The following is a 21,579-nucleotide window of genomic DNA, read 5'->3' on the forward strand; positions in this document are numbered from 1 at the left end:
TCTTTAAAAAATTTGTTCTCTTATTAACTATAGAATTTTATAACCTGATTCCCCATACATTCCATATTTTTCCATCTGCGAACATAAAATTTTAACTTTGAATCAGAGGCTGTTATGGCAGGTAGTAGGCTGGCCAATGCATCTGGCACCCATCAATATACTATCGCTAGAGAGTTATTAGGTCCTTTATTTGGTCACATAGTACTACATTGGAGCCCTCTCTGGGTACGGCTCATTTTTCCTTTGCTTACACATACACCGAATTGTCTGGCCAAATCTTTCCACATTCACCTCTTTTCTCACACATGGCAACACTAAGATAACTGAAAAATTCGTCTTCACTAAATGAGTTAACTACTGCACTGTAATTGTTCAGTGCCTACTTTCTTCTCAGTAAGTGCCAGGGTAGAATAAACTATTTAGGTATGGTAAACAGCTTTCCTAGGAGAAGGGCACTTGAAAATCAAAGCATTGTTCTCTAGTCCTTCTGTAGCATGATCTTATACTATCTTAGGTTACAGGTTTAAAGGGTTAAAGGCCACTCGTGAATGGCAGAGGCAAGGGACAGTGGCATTCCCCTATCGAGCAGGAAAATACCCTAAAGACTGACCATTTACACATATTAGTCAAGTTGTATTTGTGTTGAACCTGGATTAAATTGGTAGCAAGTTAGATTTTTCAGGATTGATGCCCATCCTAAACAACATATTTAAAGTCCCGAACAATCTGCTTAGTGTTCTCTTCAAAATTCAAGATGGCGGCGAAGATGGTGTCATAATATAGTTTTACGCTTACGACCATGTCTAAAGCGCCTAGAATCAATATCTTGGTGTCTATTCATATGTTTTGGAGGCCAGGGAATCTGTTTCTGCCATTTACAGTATTGACAGAATAGTTGCTGGTAGCCATCTTGTATTTTCAAGATGGCGTTATAATATAATTTTAAGCATATGACATTTCCAAGGCACCTAGAATTCCTATTTTGGTGCCTATACACATGTTTTGGAGGCCAAGGAAGCCGTATCTGCCTTTTACAGTGTTGTAAGCTGGTAGCCATCTTGGATTTTCAAGCTGTCACCCGAACAAAATTTTATATCAATAAATAACAGGATTTTATTAAATAGCCACTGATATTCATCATAAATATTTTTGGCATGTAAGATAAAATAATCATGTGTTCCTAATTATGTGATAAGCTAGATATATAGTAATACCCATTATATAACACTTTTTTTATAATAAGATTAAACTGACTTTCACAAGAATTTTTTTTTGAAAAGACCATTGTTGAAGAATAATTTTCCGATAATATATGTACAAACATTAACAAAAAATCTTAATATTACAAAAATATTAGACATTTCTCTATATCAGAATAATTTCATACATCATCATCATCAGGCATTGCTGTAAGATATTCATCAGTGGATGGTTTAGAGTTTTTACAAACCTAACATTTTAAACACATTGAACTGCAGAAGAGATCTAGTCTTCTACAAATGCGTGTGTAATTTTTAAAGCCATTTTCTCTACGACTGCATGATATCATGTGTAACATTTTATATGGTGCAAATGCAACATCTGTTTCTATGGAGATAAGTATTCCATTTATCTCTCGCCATCCCCAGTCTAAGGGTGACGGGGTTTTCCCTAAACACTGCTGTATTGTGAGGTATGTCGTCTGTACGAATGATGTTTAGCTGCATCACTTGTTGGTGGTAATGTGGCTAACTGAAATGCACAGGCTAAGGAAGCACTTTTCTCCTGCCTTTTCTACTTCCTTATGTGTGCTGTTAGGTTGACAGAAAGAGACTATCACAGGTTGAAAGATAAATTATTGAATGACATGGAGGACAATGGCCTAAGAGAACAAAATGTACAGAACTAAAGAAGCTGGAGAAAGCTAACTAGAAGCAGCAACTCCATATAGAAATGGAAAATACTGAAGGCAAAGGAGAACAATTGGTGATGGTGGAGAAGGATTGGACTGGATTGGTAATAAGAAATTAGCTGACCTAGAGTATGCTAATGATGCAATTCTTATTAGGAGAACACCACAGGATTTGCAATGATTGCTTACTAGAATGCATGAAATATCATACGAGATTGGGCTCAAGATAAATAGAATAAAGACTAAGACGATAAGAACGGAATATGCAATGGTAAATGAAATATCATTGGAAGGAAAAAGGATTAAGGAGGTAGAATCATTCAAGTATTTAGGAAATACACTCTCTAATACATAGTCTTTAGAATTGGAGTTTAATGAAAGAATAAAAAAACCAAATCAGACATTGGCTAGATCAAGTATAATTTGGAAATCAAGTAGCCTGAAATTACATATAAAAATAGAGCTATATATCAATTTAGTGAGATCTGTGTTACAGTATGGACATGAGTCATGGTGTGACAATGAAACAATATCCAAAACATTTTTTTAGATTTGAGAACAAATCCCTCAGAGGAATATTGGAAGTTATATGACAGTACAGGATTAGAAATGAAACTATAAGAGAGATTACTCAAGAGCTATATGTGAATGAGATCATGGTGAGGGGAAGATAGAGATAATTTGAGCATGCTTTTCGCACTCCCAAAGACAGTTTAGTACACCCAATTATTACACTGGGCTCCACAAGGCACTAGAAGAGTTGGAAGACCCAGGCCTACATGGCTGAGAACTATGAAGTGTCAAGTAGGAGATGATGACTGACGTATTGGTTTGAAGCTTTAAGCCAAGGATAGAGACGACTGGCAAATCCTAATCGAGAAACTTTGCGTCGATAGACGTAGGCGATGATGATGATGATGATGATAATCACACACACACACACACATACACACACACATATATATATATATGTATATATATATGTATGTATATATATATACATATATATATATATATATATATATATATATATATATATATATATATATATATATATATATATATGTGTGTGTGTGTGTGTATGCATATACATACACACACCATATATTTATACATAAATATATATATATATATATATATATATATATATATATATATATATATATACATATATACTTTATATATACATATATATATATATATATATATATATATATCTATATATATATGTATATATATACATGTGTATATATATATATATATATGTGTGTGTGTGTGTGTGTGTATATGTATGTATGCATATGTACACACACACGTATATTTGTATATATATATACATACATATATATATAAATATATATATAATATATATATATATGTATATATATATATATATAATATATATATATGTATATATATATATATATATATATATATATATATATATATATATATATATATCATCGTCAACCGTTACTAGTCCACTGAAGAACAAAGGCCTCAGACATGTACTTCTACTTGCGTCTATTTATGGTCTTTCTATGCCAGTCCACACCCGCAAACTTTCTTAGATCGTTAATCCATTGTTTTCTTTTCCTTTCCCTTCTTCTTTTGCAATTTCTTAGGACCTGTTTTGTTATTCTTAATGTCCATCTATTATATGAACTGGCCAAGTCTATTTCCTTTCCTTACATGTTAGAATATCCTCTACTTATTTTCCTCTCGTATCCATGTTGTTCTTTACCTGTTTTATATTGTTAATCGCATCATTATTCTTTTCATAACTCTTTGAGTTGCAACTACTTCATGTTCAAAGGCTTTAGTAAGGCTCCAAGTTTCCGATGCATATGTTAATACTGGTAGGACCATTTGATTAAATACTTTCCTTTTTAGAGAAAGTGGCATTTTACTTCTCCTAATCTGATTTTGTTTACCAAATGTTCTCCTTTCAATTTCGGTCGCGTGTCCCGGGGAACACTTACTGTCTGTTCTTAGTAAGTATATTTATTAACAATCTCTATAGGTTCGTCCATAACTCTGATATGTTGTCCCTACATTTTCATTTAAATATACATATATATATATATATATATATATATATATATATATATATATATATATGTGTGTGTGTGTGTGTGTATATACATATATACATATCTCCATCACCTAGACCCCTGTTGTGCCTCCCAGTGGCCACGCACGGTAACTAGGTGTCTAGGCTAAACCAACAGGGGATCTCGGAGCAGCAGTGGGCCCCAGAGGTACGGCATGCAGGACCACCAGATTGTGGATGCACCCTGATACCTACCAACCACGGCACCCACTGCCTTGTGGACAGCCCTTGGGTGGGTTAAGGCTACAGGAGTAAACCCCAAACGAAAAATCTGTGCGCGGGGTACCACATAAGGCGGTTTCCTGAAATAATGGGTTTTCTGGCATATCCCTGCAACCCAAATCTGCTGTCAGTCGTCCTGAATCGTTCATGCCACTGACATGAGTTGAGGAGGGCCAAGATGTGGTTGTGGGAAGAGCGCACCCCCACAGCCACGATAATCCTTTCTCTGCGCTAGCACACTGCTTCGTTCGCTTTCACCACCATTTCTCATCCTCACCACCAACCAACAAAAGTCCCACGGCGAAAGGATAGGGTGACGGTAACAGGTCGAGAATCCGGCTGAAAATCATCAGCCCGAGTCCTGCACATGGGCGGCACTGGAGTGATGGTCGTTGGAGACATGGCATGAATCAGGTCTATCCCTCGGCAGCTTCCAGTGCGACTGAGCAGCCAGAAATGGAGGCCCCACCGCTCACCCCTGGCAGTGAAGGGTTTAGAAAAGGTAACCTAAACATTGGCTGATTCACTACCACATGGGTGGATAACCGCATCCACCAAGGCATTCCTTACTGCGGTCGAAATAGAAGTAAAATACCCCTTAACATTGCCACCTGGAATGTTCGCACACTAATTGATAGTGATGAAAATGACAGACCACACCGCAGGACAGCTCTTGTTGCCCATGCACTGCAAAGATACAACATTGACATAGGTGACTTAAGTGAAACTCGTCTTTCAGAAGAGGACACCCTAACAGAGGTAGGAGACGGATGCACATTCTTCTGGAAAGGTTATCCAGCAAATGAACGCAGAAACCATGGTGTCGGTTTTGCAGTGAAAACAAAACTGCTAAGTAAAATCCCAGACTCACCAGCTGGCATCTCGGAGAGGTTGATGTCCTGGCGCATCACACTTGCAAAAGGTCGTTATGCCACTCTCATGAGTGCTTACGCTCCTACACTGGACAGTGAAGATGAGACAAAAGACTCTTTCTATGAATTATTAGACTCAGCCATTAACTAAACTCCAAGGGAAGATAAACTGGTCCTCTTAGGTGACTTTGATGCCAGAGTGGGAAGGGAACACCACATCTGGGGAGGCGCCATCGGTCATCATGGTGTTGGCAATATGAATAGCAATGGACTCAGATTGCTCTCCTTATGCTCAGAACACAACCTAGTCATCACCAACACCCTTTTTCAGCTCAAAAACAAGCACCAAACTTCGTGGATGCACCCAAGGTCAAAACACTGGCACTTGATTGACTATGTCATAATAAAAAAGCGAGACCAGCAAGATGCCTTCCAGACCCGTGCAATGAGAGGTGCCGAGTGCCACACAGATCACAATCTAATACGTGCTAAGCTCAAGCTAACCATCCGTCCTCTTCTTTCTTGCAAACCTCCCTCTAAGAAAGCTGGCTGAGATCCCTAACATTGATCCAAACAACATCGACAATGAGCTTGACTCTGAGTGGACAAAACTGAAAACATTAATTCAGGAAAATGCAAAAGAAACCCTTGGCTTCTCCACACGACGTCATCAAAATTGGTTTGATAACAACGCTGATGGTATACATGACCTAATCACAGCAAAAAAAAAAGCGCACGATGCATGGCTCTCACAACCTACTTCTGTAGCTCTCAAAGAAAACTTCCAACAGCTAAGATCAGAAGTGCAGAAAATACTCAGAGACATGTAAAATAACTGATGGAATGACCGTGCAAAAGAAACTCAATCATGCGCAGATGCAAATGATCAACATGGTCTCTACAACTCTATTAAAATTTTATATGGCCCAACAAAAAGTAGTATAACTCCTGTTCGCTCTCTAGAAGAAAACCTCCTAAAAAACAAACAGGAGAAAATAGATCGCTGGGCACAACATTTCAGCTTGATCCTTAACCATTGAAATACTGTAGAGCCTAATATCCTCAACAACATCCCTGATGTTCCTCACTCAGAAATCCTAGATACCAACCCCACTTTCCCAGAAACTATACAAGCCATCAGGGCCATGAAAAACAACAAAAGCCCCGGCCCTGATGGTCTACCAGCTGAACTATTCAAGGAGGGGGGCTACTTACTCCATCAACATCTTCACAACCTTATTCTCTCTATTTGGAACATGGAAGAAGTCCCCCATGAGTTGCTTGTCTCAGACATTGTCACCATCTACAAACGTAAAGGGGACCGTTCCCTCTGTGACAGTAGCAGAGGCATCACCTTGCTCGGCGTTGCAAGTAAAATCCTGGCAAGAATAATGCTTGCAAGACTTTGCAAACCCATTTCAGTTAATGTACTACCAGAGACGCAATGTGGTTTTCGTAAAGAACGCAGCACTTGTGACATGATATTCGTGGCCCGACAACTACAAGAGAAATGCCATGAGCAAAACCGTGAACTTCACATAACCTTCATCGATCTAACAAAGGCCTTCGACACGGTGAACAGAGACCTTTTATGGACTGCTCTCTCTAAATTTGGAGTACCTCCGAAATTCCTTAACATTCTAAGAAACTTACACAATGATATGCAAGCCTGTGTAAGTATGGGTGGTAGTAAATCACAACTTTTCAGGGTAAAACTGGAGTAAAACAAGGATGTGTCCTGGCTCCAGTGATATTCAACATCTACCTCACTGCAGTCACCCTCCTCACCAACAAGTCAATGAAGAAGATCAATTGAAAGTACAGTTTCGACTAGACGGAAACTTATTCAACCTTAGGCGCCTCCAGTCTGTGACAAAAACAACAATGACACACCTAATGGAACTCCAATATGCAGATGATCACGCTCTGGTGGCTCACTCACCCGACGCCCTCCAACGCAGCCTTACCATTGTCTCATCAATTTACCGAGCCATGGAGCTCAAAGTTAACATCAACAAAACTGAAATCCTATCCCAGCAAAAAATTACTGGAGATCCCCCAGTATTTCATATGAATGGGGAAGCCATCAAACAAGCTGATAGCTTCATCTACCTTGGAAGCATCTTCACTAAAAAACACAATATTGATGAGGAAATAGTTGCCTGAATAAATCATGCCTCAGCATCTTTCGGCCGACTCAGGTCCAGAGTCTTCCTAAATCACCACCTCAAGACAGAAACAAAAGTAGCTGTGTACAGAGCTGTCAGCATGTCCACCTTGCTATATGGAGCAGAATCCTGGATGGCTTACCATCGACATGTAAAACAACTTGAGGCATTCCATATTCGCTGTCTTCAGCGTATATTAGGGCTCACATGGCAAGACAAAGTACCTCACTCTGAAATTCTCCGCCGTTCAAACCTGCTGAGTATAGAATCCACATTGGCAGAAAAACAACTCAGGTGGATCGGCCACGTCATCCGTATGCCAGAACATCGCCTTCCTCGCCAGGTCCTCTACAGTCAGCTCCCTGAAGCTCGGCGTAATCCAGGGGGTCAGGAAAAGAGGTACAAGGACAACATCATGGCTACGCTCAAGAAGTGCAACATGCAACCTGAGCAACTAGAAATGAACAGACCACTATGGCACTCACTCTGTAAAGCTGGAGTCAATCAACTTGAAGACACCCGGAACCAGGCAAGACAACAGCGCAGGGAGAGAAGACAAAACCATCGAGATCAGATACCCCCGGTCAACCCAAACCTGACTTGCCAGTTGTGTGGCAGAGTGTGTGGATCCAGAATTGGTCTTCACAGCCATGCAAGGTGGCACCGACGACAACAGATCTAACTTCATCCCCATCACAGTGAAGCAGAAGTCGTCTTCGATTCGAAGGACAGCAATAAGCTAAGTAATACATATCTTTACATACAATTATAATATATACATATGCATATAAATATATACGGTATATATATATATATATATATATATATATATATATATATATATATATATGTGTGTGTGTGTGTGTGTATGTATACATACACACACACATATATATATATATATATATATATATATATATATATATATATAAGTGTGTATATACATATTTGCATATCTTTATATACAATTATGATATATACATATACATATTAATATATATAGTGTATATATTATATATACATATGTGTATGTATACATACACACATACATATATATATATATATATATATATATATATATATATATATACACAGTATGTATATATATATATATATATATATATATATATATATATATATATACAGTATGTATATATATATATATATATATATATATATATATATATATATATATATATATACAGTATGTATATATATATATATATATATATATATATATATATATATTAAAATACGTGTATATATATTTTTATATATATTAATATATACATATGTATATAGATAGATAGATGGATAGATAGATATATATAGATATATGTATATCATATATGTACTGTAAGTGTGCATGTGACTCAAAAAATCATTAATGTTACTGAAGGACCAGATCAATTTTTGCCAATCTTATACAATCACCTGAAAAACTCAAATACCTTTTCGGGACACATATTATGATGACATCTGACAAAGTAAGAAGATGTCGATGTCACTGGTATTAGGCAGAAATTTGACTGTAAACCCGACAATTAAACCATGTACAACCTATTTTTTTTTTCTTTTTTTTTTTAGTCTGTTGTGAACTGCTGGATAGTTTGATATATTGATGATTTCTACCATCCACTTTCAAAAAATTTCGCTAATTGTGAATTAGTGATCGCACTCTTAAACATTTGCTCAAAATCTTTAACATTTCAAAACGAAAGGGAATGTTCAGTATCACTGGTTAAGGCGGCGTTCTCAGATTGTGACAGATCTGCTTTTATTTATTTGTAGTTGTTACATATTATGACATATTCTGAAAAATCTCTGACATGATAATCTGGAAGAAGAGTTAATCAATAACGTTGAAATATTGTTCTACCTTTGTTTTAATTAATCCAAAAACTTTTGTTTGGACAAAAAGTTTCCTCCTAAGCAGAAAGGTTGAATACCAAACCAAAATCAAATACAGGAAAAAATATTTCCTTGGAAGCTACATTGAAGCTCTTTTTTCCACAATTAATATTTCTGGTTTAATTGAATGCAAATCCCTTTATAGGGTCCTATGATAAATGACCTCCTCTAAATGGATAACTTCAGCCTCATCGTCCTGTAATTGATGAGGCTGAAAGAACAGCTAACATCGGCATAATTTATCCCCTAAAATGATTTTTTGAACTTTGATGTTAACGTTATAGTTAATTGGTAATTGATGATAGATTCTTAGAATACGTTTTAAGTAGCTGCGTTCTAAGTCTTCGTGGCATTTACGATGGGGGTGTATAGAGTTTTGTTAGCCAGAGTGTACAAGAGAGTGATGCAAGAACATAGCTTCAGTTTTATGAAAGTTTGAAAAATTTGATAGGACAAACATATACTCACTCACACACACACAAACAAACGCACACACACACACACACTTCACGTATCTATGTTACGAAGTCTTACGCAATCTGTTTGAGAGTATTATGTGCCCATTTGAAATATGAACAAGGCTTATGTAATGTTATTTTATATTCTATAAGGTATTGCGTCATGTTTTTGAGAGAATACACAATGTACCACATGCTTTGGAAAATTCTGGAAAAACCTAGTGATAAGATGTCATCTTTTTTTCATTTCGGGGACAAAGGGTGGGCGGAGCTAGCTGACTGAGAGAGCCGTCCGGAGTTACGTGAATACAAGTTCGAGAGAGTAATACTTGGTAACTCTGACGCCTTTGCCCGGCCGCTCATGCTTCCCAGTTCTTGGGGAAGTTTGTGGAAGTAGCTAAGTTTCATTTATATATATATAACAAAGCGATGGAGCTGGGGGGAGAGTGACTGCTCCCCGCACTCTAGTTTTGGGGTGTTTGAATGTGCGTGGATGTAGTACGATAGAGAGTAAAAGATGTGAGATTGGAACTATGTTTAGGAAGAGAAGGATGGATGTATTGGCCTTGTGTGAGACAAAGATGAAAGGAAAGGGTGAAGTGATGTTTGGTGAAATGTTTGGTAGTGTCTGGGATTGAAAGGGGAAGAGTGAGAGAGGGTGTAGCTTTATTGCTGAGTGAATGGATGACAGGTAAAGTAGTGGAATGGGAGGAAATATCATCTAGGTTAATGTGGGTAAGGGTTAGGTTGGGTAGGGAATGTTGGGCGTTTGTCAGTGCGTATGGGCCAGGTAGTGAGAAAAGTGAAGAAGAGCGGAATGAGTTCTGGAATGAATTAACTAGGTGTGTAGAAGGACTGGGTAGAAGGAATTATGTAGTTGTCATGGGTGACTTAAATGCTAGAGTGGGCGCTGGAGAGGTAGAAGGTGTCATTGGGAAGTATGGCGTACCAGGTGAAAATGAGAGTGGTGAGAGACTGGTAGATATGGGTGTTGAACAAGAGATGGTAATAAGTGCTAGCTTTTTCAAAAAGAAAGATAAAAACAAGTATACATGGGTAAGAGTGGCAAATGGAAGAGTAGTAGAAAGGGCATTAATGGATTATGTGTTGATAACTAAAAGATTGAAAGACGTGCACGTGTTTAGGGGTATGGCTAACGGTATGTTTGATCATTTTTTGGTGGAAGGAAAATTAGTTGTAGCAAAAGAGTGGGGGAATAGAGTAGGTGGATGTAAAAGGGAGCTAGTTAGGGTTGAAGAGCTAATAAAACCGGGGGTAAAAAGTAAATATCAGGAAAGGTTGAAAATGGCATATGACGAAGTGAGAGTAAGAGAAACTGGTATTTTAGAGGAGGAGTGGAAGTTAGTAAAAGAAAATTTTGTTGGGATTGCAAGTGATGTGTGTGGCAAGAAGGTTGTTGGAGGCAGCATGAGGAAGGGCAGTGAATGGTGGAATGAAGGAGTGAAGGTAAACGTGGAAGAGAAAAAGAGGACTTTTGAAGAATGGCTGCAGAGTAATAGTATAGAGAAGTATGAAAAATATAGAGAGAAAAATGTGGAAGTAAAGCGCAAGGTACGTGAGGCAAAGAGGACAGCTGACCTGATGTGGGGTCAGGGATTAGGTCAGTCATATGAAGAGAATAAGATGAAGTTTTGGAAAGAAGTGAAGAGAGTAAGGAAGGCTGGCTCAAGAATTGAAGAGACAGTGACAGATGGAAATGGAAGGTTGTTAAAAGGAGAGGAGGAAAGGAAAAGGTGGGCGGAATATTTTGAAAGTTTACTGAATGTTGAGGATAATAGGGAGGCAGATATAATTGCTGTTGCAGGTGTTGAGGTGCCGGTGATGGGAGATGAGAATGAGAGAGAGATTACAATAGAGGAAGTGAAGAGAGCACTAGATGAAACGAGAGTAGGAAAAGCATCTGGTATGGATGGTGTGAGAGCTGAGATGTTGAAGGAAGGGGGTGTGACTGTACTTGAATGGTTGGTGAGATTGTTTAATATGTGTTTTGTGTTGTCAATGGTACCAGTAGATTAGGTTTGTGCATGTATTGTACCACTATATAAGGGTAAGGGAGATGTGCATGAGTGTTGTATTTCAAGAGGTATTAGTTTGTTGAGTGTAGTTGGAAAAGTGTATGGTAGAGTAATGATTAATAGGATTAAGGATAAAACAGAGAATGCAATCTTAGAAGTACAGGGTGGTTTTAGAAGAGGTAGGGGTTGTATGAATCAGATTTTTACAGTTAGGCAGATATGCAAGAAATATTTAGCAAAAGGTAAGGAGGTGTATGTTGCGTTTATGGATCTGGAGAAAGCGTATGATAGAGTTCATAGCGAAGCAATGTGGAATGTGATGAAGTTATATGGAGTTGGTGGAAGGTTGTTTCAAGCAGTGAAAAGTTTCTACAAAGGTAGTAAAGCATGTGTTAGAATAGGAAATGAAGTGAGTGATTGGTTTCCGGTGAGAGTGGGGCTGAGACAGGGATGTGTGATGTCGCCATGGTTGTTTAACTTGTATGTTGATGGAGTAGTGAGAGAGGTGAATGCTCGAGTGCTTGGACGAGGATTAAAACTGGTAGACGAGAATGACCATGAATGGAAGGTAAATCAGTTGTTGTTTGCGGATGATACTGTACTGGTTGCAAACACAGAAGAGAAGCTTGACCGACTAGTGACAGAATTTGGAAGGGTGTGTGAGAGAAGGAAGTTGAGAGTTAATGTGGGTAAGAGTAAGGTTATGAGATGTACGAGAAGGGAAGGTGGTGCAAGGTTGAATGTCATGTTGATGGAGAGTTACTTGAGAAGGTGGATCAGTTTAAGTACTTGGGGGTCTGTTGTTGCAGCAAATGGTGGAGTGGAAGCAGATGTACGTCAGACAGTGAATGAAGGTTGCAAAGTGTTGGGGGCAGTTAAGGGAGTAGTAAAAAATAGAGGGTTGGGCATGAATGTAAAGAGAGTTCTATATGAGAAAGTGATTGTACCAACTGTAATGTATGGATCGGAGTTGTAGGGAACGAAAGTGACGGAGAGACAGAAATTGAATGTGTTTGAGATGAAGTGTCTAAGGAGTATGGCTGGTGTATCTCGAGTAGATAGGGTTAGGAATGAAGTGGTGAGGGTGAGAACGGGTGTAAGAAATGAGTTAGCAGCTAGAGTGGATATGAATGTGTTGAGGTGGTTTGGCCATGTTGAGAGAATGGAAAATGGCTGTCTGCTAAAGAAGGTGATGAATGCAAGAGTTGATGGGAGAAGTACAAGAGGAAGGCCAAGGTTTGGGTGGATGGATGGAGTAAAAAAAGCTCTGGGTGATAGGAGGATAGATGTGAGAGAGGCAAGAGAGCGTGCTAGAAATAGGAATGAATGGCGAGCGATTGTGACGCAGTTCCGGTAGGCCCTGCTGCTTCCTCCGGTGCCTTAGATGACCGCGGAGGTAGCAGCAGTAGGGGATTCAGCATTATGAAGCTTGATCTGTGGTGGATAACGGGGGAGGGTGGGCTGTGGCACCCTAGCAGTACCAGCTGAACTCGGTTGAGTCCGTTGTCAGGCTGGGAGGAACGTAGAGAGTAGAGGTCCACTTTTTGTTTAGTTTCATTTGTTGATGTCGAGTACCCCCCAAAATTGGGGGAAGTGCCTTGGTATATGTATGTATGTGTATATATAAATATATATATATATATATATATATATATAAATATATATATATATATATATATATATATATATATATATATGGTGACCCCCAGGGTTAGATAGACAGATAGAGATTTCCAGCCTCAAGTTTGCCATCTCTCCTCTCTCTCACTCACTCACACAGCTCAGAGTATTGTTTTAAAAGTGTTCAGTACCTATAATGTGTCCTCTCCAAAGTGATTTTTTGCTGGCCATATATCGTGTGTAGTGAGTACTTGTAAAAATTCTCTTAGAGTTTTTGTAAATGGTCCTGTAGGAAGGTTAGGCATTTGTACTGTGATCTGGTTATCTATTTTTCATTAAGTGTCAAACTTAAATATTGTACATAGATTTAATTTCAAATGAAACAAGTGATTGTATAATTTTCGAAGTGTTACTTCTTTTTACTTAGTCTAAGGATTATTCCGATTTAACATTTAAAGTCAAGTCATTATATAATTTTCTGATCGTAGCATTTGTGTTTTAATCTAAGTTTTGTTCAGACTTAATATTTTGAGTGATCTATTTGATTCATGTAAATTCTTTCAAAGAGTTGTAATTTATATAGAATATATTTATTTCTGTAAAAAGTGTATTATTCCAATCATCATTGTTTAGAATAGTTACGATCGTATCCTGTTAATTACCTGTAGTATGTTTTTCGTTATAATAATTACCCAGTTTAGTGTTGAGTGCACTTAAGAGACCTTTGGATATTCAGTGTTTTATATATTGCTTTTTGGGAGTTATCTAACTGTTTCAGAATTCTTGTATTGATATTCTAAAGTGTAACAGTTTTAATGTGAAAGCAAACAAGTGAGTTTGGAATTCGAGAGGTTGATTAACTTGCCAGTCGTAGTATACATTGTATTATACGTTTGGTTCCCAGTCATGAGCCAAAGTATAATATATATATATATATATATATATATATATATATATATATATATATATATATATATACACACACATATATATATATATATATATATATATATATATATATATATATATATTCTTACGAAGCTGGTCTAGTGTCGAGTAAATAATTTATTATTGTATTTTATTCGTGTATTTCATTTGTGTATTCAAGAGGTAGATAGCCAGCTCATAAGGTGAATTCTTCTCATGTATGTATAAGTTTGGTATGTAAATTACATAAGACTTTCGTCGTTAATTTTATTGTATTCTTCATTCGAGTCAGTGTACGTAAATTTACGTTATTTTTAAAAATTAACTTTTTATTTCACGTATTTTGTTAAGAAGTCTTACGTAACTGTTTAAGAGTGTTATATGACCCTACGAGGTATGAATGAGGCCTTATGTAAATTTTTTCTTTGATATCTTTATGAGGTATTGCGTCATGTTTGTGAGAAAATACGCAATTCTTATATTTGCCACGTGTTTTGGAAGGTTATCGAAAACCCCAGCGTAAGTTTTCATTTTTTTTTTATTTCCGAGAACGGTAGGTGGGCGGAGCTGTTGAGAGAGACTTGCCTTGGAAGCAAGGTTCGCTCCCTTGAATTCATTTCTAGTTAGTAACTTTGTCGTTGCTAGGCGTCTGGCCCCATGTCACGGAAATAGTCTATTTAGAATAATCTAGAAGTTACTAAGTCCATGTATATGCACTTCTAGGGATGCGTAGGGTAGATGACAATAACCTGTCCTGTGAAAGAACCAAAGTTCACTCTCTCTCTCTCTAGTTATCAAAGTTAAAAACATACATTGATACAAACATTAAAAAAACATTGGTAAAAGACGTGAGCAAAAATAAGATAATTTGAAATTATAAATAGTTCCTTAAACACTTTTCTGCCGAAAGCAGAGTTATCTAGGTTTAGTTTCGGTTGAAGTTTTTCTATGTAAAATATTTCCAATAATCTTAGCTCGGTCTCAAATCGAGCTTTACATAAAATACTAAAATCAAGATGATTAAAATCGGTGTTACACACTCCATGGCAATGATCTTCTCAATCCTCGATAAGAGATCATTGCCATGGAGTGTGTAACACTAATTTTAATCATCTTGATTTTAGTATTTTACGTAAAGCTAGGTCTAGAACTTCGTAAGTGTTATCTAATGTATTGCAATATTCGTAGACTGCATGGCAATATGAGAGACCTTCCAGTTACTTCTAGGCAGTATAAGATTCTATTAAGCTCATAAACTTTGGTTTCTCAAATGAGGCTCTCATCTGAGCTCCTTATTCCAAGTTTTAAGAAACCAATAATTTCGAAACAGGATGCCATGCAATGCAACAACAGTGTAAAAGGAATGAGTACTCTGTTTCTCATAAGTCCTGCTATGAATGTGGATGTCATGAGATTCAGATACTAAAGTTTTTATGTAGGCATACCAACTTTTATTTGCGTTCGATCTATTGGAATCGAGACAGTGATGATTCTATCTTCGATTGACTTCTTATCATTACAACTAAGATACAAAAAGATGATAGAAATTCCTCTTTTGTGCTTGTTGTGATTTCAGCGCTCACCATAGGGAGTGGTTATGTTCCGTTTCTACTACTGATTGCCATGGCTTAAGAGCTTTGGTCTTTGCCTCTGAATCAAGGCGTGACCAAATCATAAGTGAAGTTACTCAAGGTCTAGTAACTGCTTGGACCTAGAATACACTGACTTCCTTGGTGTTATAACCAGTAAGGTTGGTTCTCTTGATGGGGCATATGATCATGCCCTGATTTCGTTAGTAATTAAGACTGGGCAGTCTACCACTGATGTGTCATACTCATGTAAGATATACGGTATATAAAGTCTCAAGTAGACTGGAATAGCATTCTGAGTGATCTTTAGCATTTGACTTGGTCACAGTGGTATAAAAGTGTTGAACCTGATGTTCTCTTCGATCGGAATCTAGTCAACATAATTGATATGCGTACATAATTGATAGGCATATGCCCTTGTGTGCATTAACATATCTAGTAAAAGATGCACTTATTTGGAGCATTAGGAGGTTTATCGTCTTTATTCGGGTAACAGATCAGATTCGACTTGGAAGAACTATATTCAGCTAAGAATTGTTGCTCATTGTTTATTCTTCATCTGAAAAGGAATACAATTTGACCACGAAAGAAACCTTTTCTGGTACAGCTTACGAACATAAGTTGAGGACAACCCTTAAATCTGTACTCTTTGGTGTAGACTTCACAGTTCCTCCTTTACTTAAACCAGATGACTCTATCACTGTCTAAAGGAAAAGGCAACCCCTTTTGGTTGATGTGTTTGACAGTAAGTAGAGTATAGTAATGAGAAACTCGATCTTCCTCATTCCTGTTTACCTCGCGGTATACTAACATGTTTAGCTTGTCCGTTCCATGAAATTAAAACACTATTGATGAACCTTGATGCTTATGGTGTCGATCAAACTGGAATTTTTCCCTTGTTTTTTATAAAGACTGCTCATAAGTTGTTTGTTATTTTTTTTTCCAGTTTGCAACAAGAGGTTCTTTTTTTAACTTAAAGAATTGGGTATGTTACTCCATTAGGCAAAAATGTGTTTGAGGAAGTGCTAGCCTTGCAGAATATAGTCCAATTTCCATAAATACAATATTATCTAAAGATTCTGAACGTCTTTTGGCAAAACATTGAAATAGGTATGCTGAAGGTAATAATCTGTTCCCTAATTTGCAATTCGGCTTTAGCAAAGAGCTTGGAGCATGTGATGCCCTTCTTATAATTTCCAACCCGTACAGAAATCCCTTGATTGTGGTCTGGAAGTTTATATGATTGGTCTTGATTTTAGTGCTGTCTTTGACCATGTTAATCATGAGGACCTTATTTTCAAACTCAAATAATTTGGATTAAGTGGGTCTTTTCTTAGCATCATTATTGAATGATTAAGTAATAGATTGCAAAGAATTGCTGTTGATAAGACACTATAATGAGTATAGGAATGTGAAATGTGGTGTTCCTCAGGGTACTGTTCTTGGCTCATTACTATTCATAATATATACACACGACAAGTGTTTGGCATAGAAAAGAAACTCGTTGCATATGCTGATGATGCTACTCTCTTTAAGTAAATTCCATCTCCTGAATGTAAATCCGGGGTTACTGAATCCTTTAATAGAGATCTAGCCAAAATATAGTGCATGGTGCAAATTATGGGGCATTAAGCTGAACCCTTACAAAACTCGAAGTATAATTATAAGAAGGTCGAGGACAAGGCTTCTCAACATGCAAATCTCTGCATTGATAGCGTTTCTTTGATTATATATAAAACTCCTTGAAAATTTTGTCTGTTATTCTTGATTCCGAATTCACTTTTGAGTAACACATTCAGTTTGTTTCTTCCTCAATTGCAAAAAAAAATTGGCTTACTGTCAGTTTCTTAAGATATTTTTGATCAATTATTCTGATGAAAATGTGCGCTATATTGATGACCTTTTCGTAAAAGTAGCCAATGAGAAGTGCAAAGAAGAACTTCAATGTACATTCAAGGAATGCAGCTCCCTCAAGTTCACCCTCGAGCACTGCCTCCAAGAGTATCTCCCTTCCTTGACATCCTTGTGGAGACATGCAACACTGGCTGTAACACCATCATGCATGTCAAACCCACGAAAATTGGCCTGTCTGAATGGTGACAGTGACTGCCCCACAAGGTACAAAACTGCTAACATTAAAGCTTTTGTTCGGAGAGCCATTTCTCGTTGTTCTTCCTGGAGAGGCACCCATGAAGTTCGACAGAATTACTAAAGTCCTATGAAATAATGGCTTTTCAAGAATAAGATAAAAAAATGCCATTTACTGCCTCCCATCGGCTGCAGTTTTGCTACTACCACAACAGATTCGGGGCAGCCGCGAAGAAATGTGCCAAGGATTGTCAGTGGCCAAAAAACATGTAAGTAGGCCATCGCTCGTAGCAGTGGCCTCCCATGTTTCTAATCTTTTCTTTTACATGATGCATGATCGGGCGTGCGTTTTCTTTTTCCAAGGGAACTCTTCAGGACACGATGTAGACTGTCCACGTCTGCCGACGTCCGCCTGATAGCTGCCAACGAATCTTCGATTACCACCTATGGTTACGAGAACTTCACATTATCGTTTGGAAACGGTAAATTTAATTGGAAGTTTCTCGTTGCTAACATCACATTGCATATCCTCGGTGCGGATTTTCTCTCTCATTTCCACCTTCTGGTCAATGTCGCCCACCGACGATTGGTCAATGCAGACTCGTACTTGTCGACACCTTTTCAACCTGCCCCTTCCAACCTCCCTCATCACATCACCGCACCCAGGGATGCCTACGCCCACCTCCTCACATCGTAGCCGGAAGTTTTCCGTCCAGAATTTCGCCAAACGTCCACATCTCCTGCCAAGCACGTTATTTATCACCATATTAAGACAACGAGACCCCCCAGTCTTCGCAAAATTCAGACGTCTGGCACCGGAACGATTGGCAGCCGCCAAACAGACGTTCGCTGAATGGAGGAAATGGGCCTTTGCAAAAAGGCCTCCAGCCCATGGGCATCACCCTTACACACTGTTCTGAAGAAAGACGGCTCGCTCCGTCTGTGGAGGGATTACAGGTGCCTGAACATGCAAACAGAACTGGAGCATTACCCCCTCCAAAGCATCGCTGACGTGACCTCCTACCTGCACAACGCGAAAGTTTTCACCACGCACAGACCACATGCCTCTGGTGCATGCCTTCACTCGACAGTCTGACGCCTGGTCCGCCCGGCAACGCCGACATCTCTCCGCCGTGGCTGAATACAATTGCATCCTTCAATACGTCCCTGGGAAAATGAATTCCGTTGCCGATGCCCTGTCACAAAGCACGTTGGCTGCCGTTCAACTGGGATTGGATTATAACACCTTGGCTGAGGCCAAACGACAGGATCACGAATATCAAGCATGTAGGACATCCTGCACATCCTTCCATTGGGAAGACATCACCCTTGACGACTCCAACACCACCCTCCTCTGGGACGTCAGTACTGGTAGACCGCGACCTTGGATTCCTGCTCCCATGCGCCGACAGGTGTTTGATTTCATTCATGGCCTTTCACATCCCTCCTGCCGTTCTACTGCACAGCTGCTGAATACGAAGTTCATTTGGCACGGCATTTCTAAGGATGCTAAAGATTGTGTCCGTACCTGTACTTCTTGCCAAACTTCCAAAGTACATCGACACATGGATTCAGGAGTGGGCACCTTTCCTCAACCTCAGCGTCGTTTCGCCGACATTCCCGTCGACGTTGTAGGCCCCCTACCCACATCCCAAGGACATCGTTACCTGTTTACCATCATCGACCTTCCCATAGAAACTGCAACGTCCACCTCATCTACGTCTGCCTTACTCTCAGGATGGATTGCAAGATTTGGTATCCTTGAGCATATTACTTCTGACAGCGGTACCACTTTCACCTCTTAATTGTGGACATCATTAGCGAATCTCTTGGGCATCACCCTACATCAGACAACTGCCTACAACCCCGCTGCCAATGGAATGGTTGAACGTTTTCATCGCACCCTCAAAGCAGCTTTGATGTCCTGCTGCAAGGATTCCAACTGGTTTACTCAGCTTCCCTGGGTCCTCCTGGGACTAAGGACCACTCCTAAAGGCGCATACATCACATCGTGGGAAAATTTACTCCATGCCGCCAGACTTACAAGCCCCCAGCGAAGCATCACATACCGACAGACTTGCACTCTGCAATGCAGGTCTTCCTACGTAACGACACTAGCAAGCTACCGCTAACGCACCCTTACACGGGCCCTTTCCTTGTGATCCGACGCAGTCCGAAAGCATTCCTACTAAACATTCGAGGCAAACAAGACTGGGTCTCCATGCTTATCTCATGCCAGATGACCCGCCTACAGTTCGCCTCTCTAGATCAGGGCGCCCTATTTAACATGTACAGTATGTCGTTCTTAGGGGAGGAGCCATGTACCAACCGTGTGTCACACGATCGTACATAGTAATGACATTTCATTTTCTGTACGTATTATGCTTGTATCTTCGCTCTCCCCTTGCACTGATAAGAACCTGAAATAACACGTCAGTTTTTCTCACCGTTAACTGTTAACCGGTGAGCTTTTCGGTTGAACATGAAATTGCCTGTTATGTTTTGTATGCCCTTTTTGTCTGGAGTTTATCTACATATAAACGAGTGTTCTGCAATAAAGTTTACTCAGTTGCTTTCATCCTGCCTTTGAGTCACAACCTTTTCTCGGCTAGTCACATTATTTTTAGATTTTGTGGCTATATTATTGTTTACGAATATCGATATTTCTGTTTCTTAATTTACCTTTATTTGTTCTATTTGTACTTAGGATTCATTTCAATGAATCTGCACAGATTCGGTTGAAACGTGAAGTGGATTTCAAGGCTCATTGCCAAAAGTCGCATTCCCCTCTTCCCCAATATCTTGTCTTTTGGTAACTATCCCAAAAATCAGTACATAACTTATTTTTAGTGGAATCTACTTACAAACGAAAAACCAAACAAAACACATAACATGATACGACACCTAAAGTCACTATTCTTTTTATTATATGATCATTTCAATCAGGACATTTTGTAATGGGGAGATGTAATATAATATTTAAACAAATATCCTGTCGCCTGTTATTCGAAAATTTGCAATATGAAAACTTCTAGACCAAAGAGATGATATATTATCTATTTATTAATCATCTTTATTCTATGGATTTCATACCACGCGAGGTAATCACTTCTTTATATAAAATCAACTGTATTCAGGAATTCATTAGATTTTATGTCACTATCCAGCTCAGTGACTTATATTTCGAAGAAATAATGTACCTTTCCTACAGCTTGAAGCAAAACTTATTCAAAATTCACGTAATTAGACGATTGTACATTTTACTCTCTCTCTCTCTCTCTCTCTCTCTCTCTCTCTCTCTCTCTCTCTCTCTCTGTCCATATTGCTCTTGCGTCTGTCTGTGTGTCTGTCTCAACAGGACAATAAAAAGAAAGGTGAAATGTTATCCATGAAGTCTAATGGCACCCATCTCTCTCTCTCTCTCTCTCTCTCTCTCTCTCTCTCTCTCTCTCTCTCTCTCTCTCTCTGTGCATGAAGCCTATAAAGGGAAAGCTGGATTGTGTATCCATAGTAGACTTTAGCTCTCTCCTCCCCTTGCCTTCTATACCTTCACTGTTTTTTCCGTTTCGGGTTTTAACCAATAAACACCTGTCACTTTTCCCACTAGGGCGAGGCACACTTCCATCCTTACACCCTTACACAGACCTTATAGTCAACCCCCCCCCCCCCCCCAGTACCTAGAGT

The sequence above is a fragment of the Palaemon carinicauda genome, chromosome 13 (assembly GCF_036898095.1).
Source record: "Palaemon carinicauda isolate YSFRI2023 chromosome 13, ASM3689809v2, whole genome shotgun sequence".
Classification (NCBI taxonomy): domain Eukaryota; kingdom Metazoa; phylum Arthropoda; class Malacostraca; order Decapoda; family Palaemonidae; genus Palaemon; species Palaemon carinicauda.